Raw genomic sequence first — 7,123 nt, 5'->3', positions numbered from 1 at the left:
ACCAGGCTCGTTGCCGTAATTCCTCTCACTTCAATTTGTTTCTGTTCGTCGATGATAGCTGAATCGAGTAAAGCAGGTTTTTTGATAATATTAATTTCTGATCCATTGTCTAGTAGTAAACTTGTCTTGGTTTTTAAGTCTAGGGAAACTATTCGTGCAGTTGGGGTTGTTAGAGAATCGTTTAATTTTATTGAAATAATCCGAAGAGGTCGTCTTCCGCATCTGAGTCCGGTTCCTGGTGGTTTTCCCTCGTCTGTTCCTTCCGTGTTGGTTCTTCCTTTTGGCCTTGAGTTTTCGGACTCTCTGTTTTTATTTTCGCGTGGCTGTAAGATGGTTCCCCCACAGTATTTAATGGTTGTTCCCTTGATTTTACAGTCGACGTTACGTTCGCTTTGTTCCTTGTTACGGATTGTGGAGTCGATTTCGCGGGGGCAGCTGCCCTTGTTCTCTTTATTACCATAGGCGCCGGCCTCCTTGTGGCCGCTTGCACTCTTGGGCGATTCGAAAATTCGTCCCTTCGTGGCTCGCCCCATTTCCCCGAAGGACGTGTTCGGTTTCCCGACTGTTCTTGAGCATAGGGTATAATTATTCCAGCATCTACCCGTGCTTTAAATTTATAACAATCCTTTACTAAATGACCAGGTTTTTTACAATAATTACATGTTATGATATCCTGTTGTGATGGAGTTTCGGACCTTCGATCTTGATGATTGTTTCTGATATTGTTATTAGTAGTCAAGGGTCGTACGTTGTCGCGTTTGTAATTATTCAGAAATGTTGGTCGTTGGAGTCGAGTTCTATCGTTCATTTGTTTCACTTCTTGTGTTGCCTTAACGGCTTGGCGATACGCCTCTTCTAAAGTGTGGTATCCTGCTATCTTCACACGTAAATACACCTCGTTTGGGAGCCCCTTAACGAAAGCTTCCCTCGTTTCCCAATCTATTGTATCTTGGATGTCCGGTGATATCGTGCCGTACTCGCTTCTTTCTCCGTCCATTATCGCTAACCTAAGATTTCTAACGCGATCCATGTAATCTAATATATCTTCCCCAGGTCGTTGGTATATCGTTCCTAATTCTCCCTTGTATTCGTTAAGAGATTTCTTTGGGCCAAACAGATCCTTTAATTTGTTCCCGAAATCGTTCAAACTTATTAGTTCTGTATCTTCGACGGCGAGAAACGCATGTCCGCGAAGCTTATTCATTAATAGTTTTACTAACTGGGGTTCTTGATGCCTAGGAACCATGTTTCGTGCGCGCTCGCATGCTCTTAAAAATTGAAATACTGAGGGTCGATGTCCGTCGAATACTGGTACTGACTCGATCGCGTCTTTTAGCTTAATCGGTTGGGGATATCCACCTGGCTGTACCGTTTCTTGTTGGGTTGCCGGCGGCGATGCAGGTGACTGAGGTTCTCTTATTGTTTTGAGTTCGCGTACGTCTTTTTGTAATTCGTTCATTTTTGCAATCATATCGGTTATTACTCGAAAATTTGCATCCCACGTTCTTAGTTTTTCCGACAATGTCAAAAGCATATCTTCATGCAATGACTCTAATTTGGTTGCCATTATTTTTCAGGTATATATTTTATCAATGACAGTAATAACTTTAATCCTCTATGGAGCGTATCCCACCGCTGCCACCAAAAATTTTTACTCTGTTACGTTCTGTTATGTTCGATTTGACTGTGCTATGCCTTCCGTGTTAGTCTAGACTAAATCCAGATAAAAATTTTTTTTTTTTGTTGTGTTATCTTAAGTTTAATCGGAAGGGGAAAATTGAAATGGTATGATTGTTTATGAAATATTAATCGAGATGTCCGATTAATATGGTAGTTGCTGCCACCAGAAATAGTCTAAGGACTATTTCGAAGAATTTCCTTTTATTATTATTATTTTCTTTAAGTTGGAAGTGTTAGTGTATGATGGGTATTGTTTGTCTATCGTGTCTTTTGGATTCCCAGTCTGGAAGTGCCTCTGTAAGCACCTTCTTGCCTGTAGGAAAACAAACGTTGTACCTTCGTCTGTCGTGTCTTTTGAATTCCCAGACTGGAAGTGCCTCTGTAAGCACTTTCTTGCCTGTAGGAAAACAAACGTTGTACCTTCGTCTGTCGTGTCTTTTGAATTCCCAGACTGGAAGTGCCTCTGTAAGCACTTTCTTGCCTGTAGGAAAACAAACCTTGTACCCTTGTCTGTTGTGTTTTTTGAATTCCCAGACTGGAAGTGCCTCTGTAAGCACTTTCTTGCCTGTAGGAAAACAAACCTTGTACCCTTGTCTGTTGTGTTTTTTGAATTCCCAGACTGGAAGTGCCTCTGTAAGCACTTTCTTGCCTGTAGGAAAACAAACCTTGTACACTTGTCTGTCGTGGGGTTTGAACTAGGTGAGAGTCTATTATCTACTAACTCGTGTTTAATGGGTAGCGTTGACTTACGTTTGATGCAACTGGCAAATGAATTCCACCTTTCGGCTAACCTGCTATACGCAGGAATACTGGCACAGAAGAGGATTAAAGTTATTAGGAATAGACAATTGGCAACGTAGTTATTTCGTCTGACAGAGTTATGTTGGTTTAACTATATTTTAATTTATTCGTTGTTAGTTGATTGAAGGTATTACAATATCAGCAATAAGTATCGTCGGATGCAAATGTAGATATATTATACAGCGATGTACAATAAATAAATATTCTAGCTTCTAACTGGATAAATTTTACAAATGTTTGGTAGGATAATATTTATTCGTACCAATAAGATTAATAACAAACGCTATGGTGTGATGTGGGCGATGGCGAACAAGATCGAAAGGAGTGCGCCTCGCCGTGTTCGGAAATTGGTGAATTTGTGGGCGAAAAACTAGGTGGTGAACCTTCGCGATTTAACTCTAATTCTTCTCGATGCCTCCTCTCTTCCCTTTTTATTTCTGCAGCAATTAATCGTTTGTACCAACGTTCGGCTCGCTTTTTGCTGAGGTGACTTTTATCTTTTCTATTCTTTCTTGATTTCGTCATGGAATTATAATTCGTTCTTGACAACAAGTAAAGTCGTAAATGAGTAAATGATTATTTTATTTGGTAACTGAGTTCACTGTAGACAATCAGTGTGGCTTCGTAGGCCTCACCCAAGGATGAGCAATCTATTAACGGTGGGAAGAGGAAAACGAAAACCATAGATGTTTCCAATTATTGAAAACACCGTGATCACTGGTCGATACAGAGAATAATTGTCGTGAATTCAAGATGTTCGAATGAAATTTTAAGTGAGTTATTTACTTGATACTTCTATCTGTCAACTATAGCTGCCGACGGATACTTTCGTTTGAAGACAACTTTGTTCAATTAAAAGTAAAAAAGAAGGGAAGAGGGTGTACAATTTCGAATCTCCTACCTTGTTTGATTTGTGGAGTCGATCAGGTGTGAGTATGGTTTGGCGATGCATCGGTTTTAACAATTAAATTTTGTTTCGCGATTAGTTACACGATGTTTCGGATTTTCGAACTTAATTAACAATTTTATTAAAGGGAATTACAATATGTACTAGATTGTTTCTTTGACGCGGACGGATCGACTTGCGAATGAACAAAAGAATAAATGAATCACCGAATCTCAAGTTAATGCCGAACTTTAAGTGCAATACTCTTACAATACTCTTTAAGTTAAACTCACTGTTTCCAACTAAGACTGACTTCTGACTGCTCTGAATTAAAACTGAACTTTAACTACTTTCAACACTACTTTCAATTAAATTCTGAATTCGGTAAAACCAGCTCTGACCTCAATTAAATCTGCACTCCAACAACAACTCTCTATTGAGTACTGAATCTCTATTTATATTCTTCCTAATTGTCACGTGACCGATTATTTCTTTTGTAATTGTACCATTACTACGTGACAATTTGTGAATATCGTAACTGCCTATTTCCGCTGGGGTTCTTGTTTTCTTGATTATCTCACCCTTTGCTGAAATTTCGTCTTCTTGATCATCTCACGTTTTGCTTGGTGTTAATGATATACAAGGTGCTTGAAAGAATGTACATGTTGCAGGTGGTCGTATTTTGCTGATGCTGCGTATGCGTTCTTTCCATGGCCTTCGTTACTGATACCAGTGGAATGTGCCGGTCGCGTGGCTGCTTGGCCTTGCTGAGGTTGCATTTTGTGTATAGTCATGTTTCGCTCGGTCCATGTATGATTTAGTAATGTATTACACACATGTATATGTATATCTTCAGGATGTAATTTTCTAATAGGACAGACAATTTAATAAATTTTATGTTTATTATTAGAATATCGATCTCATATATGTATATATGAATAATAAACTATGTTTAATAAATTTTATGAAATAATTTCCATTTTCATTGCACTGTGTGTTTGTTTCTACATGTGTGTTTGTTTGTGGTATACGAGTTGACACTTGCGTTGTTTGTGTATTGCGGTTATCTATGTTTTCTTTGCGGCACGTGCGGAGCGTGGGACGTGACAGTAACAAGCCCAGACACACGTAAATCGCAACAAATCGTTGATTTTGTAGAAAATTGAGCGATATTTCTCAGCCGTTTGAGATACTTCGACGTTTAAACGCTCTTTTCACTGCATTATGCTTGCAGAACGTAGTACACGCCTCTCGTCCAGCTTCGAAACAAGCACAGATACACGCATATTGCTATAATTTGTCGATTTTGTAGAAAAATTATGCTTTATTTCTCTCCCGTTTTAGATTTTTCGACGATTAAACGCTCTTTGCTCTGTATTATGCTTGCAGAACGTAGTGCGCGTTTTATACGTCGTAAAAACAAGCCAAGACACACGCAAATCGCAATAATTCGTCGATATTGTACAAAATTAAGCGATATTTCTCTCCCGTTAGGGATACTTCGACGTTTTAAACGCTCCTTTTACTGCATAATGCGTGCGGAACGTAGTACAAGCCAGTCCTCCAGCGTCGAAACAAGCACAGATACACGCATATTGCTATAATTCGTCGATTTTGTAGAAAATTATGCGTTATTTCTCTCCCGTTTAAGATATTTCGACGTTTAAACGCCCTTTGCACTACATTATGCGTGCAGAACGTAGTGCGCGTGTTATACGTTGCAGAAGCAAGCCAAGACATACGCAAATCGCAATAAATCGTCGATTTTGACGAAAATTATGCGATATTTCTCTCCCGTTTGATATATTTCGACGTTTAAACGCCCTTTGCACTGCGTTATGCGTGCAGAACGTAGTGTACGCGATTTCCGTCGTAGAAAAAAGCCCAGACACACACAAATCGCATTCGTTCGTCGATTTTGACGAAATTTATGCGTTATTTCTCTCCCGTTTGAGATATTTCGACGTTTAAAGGCTCCTTTTACTGCATAATGCGTGCGGAACGTAGTACACGCCAGTCCTCCATCGTCGAAACAAGCTCAGACACACGTAAATCGCAACAAATCGTCGATTTTGACGAAAATTTTGCGTTATTTCTCTCCCGTTTGAGATATTTCGACGTTTAAACGCTCCTTTTACTGCATAATGCGTGCGGAACGTAGTACACGCCTGTCCTCCAGCGTCGAAACAAGTCCAGGCACACGCAAATCGCAATAAATCGTCGATTTTGTAGGAAATTATGCGATATTTCTCTCCCGCTTGATATATTTCGACGTTTAAACGCCCTTTACACTGCGTTATGCGTGCAGAACGTAGTGCAGGCGTTTTCCATCGTAGAAACAAGCCCAGACAGACACAAATCGCGATAATTCGTCGATTTTGCAGAAAATTAAGCGATATTTCTCTCCCGTTAGAGATACTTCGACGTTTAAACGCACTTTTCACTGCATTATGCTTGCAGGACGTAGTAGACGCCTCTCGTCCAGCGTCGAGACAAGCACAGATACACGCAAATTGCAATAATTCGTCGATTTTGTAGAGAATTATGCGTTATTTCTCTCCCGTTTAAGATATTTCGACGTTTAAACGCCCTTTGCACTACATTATGCGTGCAGAACGTAGTGCGCGTGTTGTACGTCGTCGAATCAAGCCCATACACACGCTAATCGCAATAATTCGTCGATTTTGTACAAAATTAAGCGATATTTCTCTCCCGTTTGAGATACTTCGACGTTTAAACGCTCTTTTCACTGCATTATGCTTCCAGAACGTAGTACACGCCTCTAGTCCAGCGTCGAAACAAGCACAGATACACGCATATTGCTATAATTCGTCGATTTTGTAGAAAATTATGCTTTATTTCTCTCCCGTTTTAGATATTTCGACGTTTAAACGCAATTTGCACTACATTATGCGTGCAGAACGTAGTGCGCGTGTTGTACGTCGTCGAATCAAGCCCATACACACGCTAATCGCAATAATTCGTTGATTTTGTACAAAATTAAGCGATATTTCTCTCCCGTTTGAGATACTTCGACGTTTAAACGCTCTTTTCACTGCATTATGCTTGCAGAACGTAGTACACGCCTCTAGTCCAGCGTCGAAACAAGCACAGCTACACGCAAATTGCAATAATTCGTCGATTTTGTAGAAAATTATGAGTTATTTCTCTCCCGTTTAAGATATTTCGACGTTTAAACGCCCTTTGCACTACATTATGCGTGCAGAACGTAGTGCGCGTGTTGTACGTCGTCGAATCAAGCCCAGACACACGCAAATCGCAATAAGTCGTCAATTTTGTAGAAAATTAAGCGATATTTCTCTCCCGTTTGAGATATTTCAACGTTTAAAGGCCCTTTGCACTGCGCTATACGTGCAGAACTTAGTGCACGCGTTTTCCATCGTAGCAACAAGCCACGACACACGCAAATCGCAATAATTCGTCGAATTTGTAGAAAATTATGCGTTATTTCTCTCCCGTTTAAGATATTTCGACGTTTAAAGGCACTTTGCACTGCGCTATACGTGCAGAACTTAGTGCACGCGTTTTCCATCGTAGAAACAAGCCAAGACACACGAAAATCGCAATAATTCGTCGATTTTGTAGAAAATTATGCTTTAGTTCTCTCCCGTTTTAGATATTTCGACGTTTAAACGCCCTTTACACTGCGTTATGCGTGCAGAACGTAGTGCAGGCGTTTTCCATCGTAGAAACAAGCCCAGACACTCGCAAATCGCAATAATTCGTTGATTTTGC

The 7,123-nt window shown here is 40.1% G+C and overlaps 1 long non-coding RNA gene across 1 annotated transcript; it reads right to left on the bottom strand.

The window, feature by feature from the left end:
- Window positions 1–1,699: 1,699 nt before the first annotated feature.
- Window positions 1,700–2,271, bottom strand: LOC126925099 (uncharacterized). Its single transcript, XR_007713816.1, has 2 exons — window positions 2,238–2,271; window positions 1,700–1,985 (listed from the first exon to the last, which is right to left on the bottom strand). It is a non-coding gene; the product is annotated as an uncharacterized LOC126925099 (long non-coding RNA).
- Between the last annotated feature and the right edge of the window lie 4,852 nt (window positions 2,272–7,123).

Source organism: Bombus affinis, chromosome 15 (assembly GCF_024516045.1).
Source record: "Bombus affinis isolate iyBomAffi1 chromosome 15, iyBomAffi1.2, whole genome shotgun sequence".
NCBI classification, from domain to species: Eukaryota; Metazoa; Arthropoda; class Insecta; order Hymenoptera; family Apidae; genus Bombus; species Bombus affinis.
Note: the sequence above shows the minus strand (reverse complement) of the source record. Positions and strands in the feature narration are given on the sequence as shown.